The sequence below is a fragment of the Octopus bimaculoides genome, chromosome 3 (assembly GCF_001194135.2).
Source record: "Octopus bimaculoides isolate UCB-OBI-ISO-001 chromosome 3, ASM119413v2, whole genome shotgun sequence".
NCBI lineage: Eukaryota > Metazoa > Mollusca > Cephalopoda > Octopoda > Octopodidae > Octopus > Octopus bimaculoides.
Genome location: NC_068983.1, coordinates 165,528,063 through 165,529,029, shown reverse-complemented (window position 1 = coordinate 165,529,029; position 967 = coordinate 165,528,063).

Below are 967 nucleotides of genomic sequence, written 5' to 3'. Positions count from 1 at the left end.
CACCATCACCATCGCCAATCAAGATACTTTAGATTTCGTCCTTGGAGTGGGACGGGTGGGTTGGGTGGTCGTGTTCGGATAAAGAAGTTGTGTCTCGCTGTGCTTTTTCCAAAAATATTGGTTTCAAATTTTGACACATGGTCGGAAATTTCGGGAGGTGGGAGGGAGGGTGGTAGTCGATTACATCGACCCCAGTGTGTCACTGGTACTTATTTAATCGACCCCGAAAGGATGAAAGGCAAATTCGACCTTGGTGGAATTTGAACTCAGAACATAAAGACAGACAAAATACCGCTAAACATTTCTGCCAGCTCGCCGCTTTCTTGCACCAAAATATTAACGGAATAACAGGTGGAATAGCAACGACCATAAACTAGGTTCATCAGCTGGCCTTACCACCAACTCTGCGCTACCACATTGGGCAACAACAACAACAACAACAACAACAACAGCAGTAATGTCGTCGGCAGCATCAACGCCGATATTTTGTCCAGCAAACAGCATCACCAGCGACAAACAGCAATGCCCTCAACAACAATAACAGTACCATCACCATATTAACATAACCTCAAACTGCTTGAAATAGCAGCCAAATCTCCCTTAAATCACACCTGATTGCCTTAATAAAGGAAAGACATTTTATAAGAACGAAAAACGCCCCCACAACATAAAATATAGACGGCCTGGTCAAGTCTGAAGCGTTGGGCGTCGTCATCACCATCATCATCATCATCGTCGTCATCGTCTTCGTAGTCGTTCTCCTCCTCCTCTTCCTCACCCCATCATAAATTCATTATTTTACTTTTATCTCCTAAATTTAATTACATCCAAACCACCATCGCACCTTGACCACAAATAACCCATTTCAGTTATCGTCCTCCTCTACAGAATGTACATAATTGTGTGTGTGTGCGTAGAGAGAGAGAGAGAGGGAGAGGGAGAGAGAGAGAGAGAGAGAGAGAGAGAG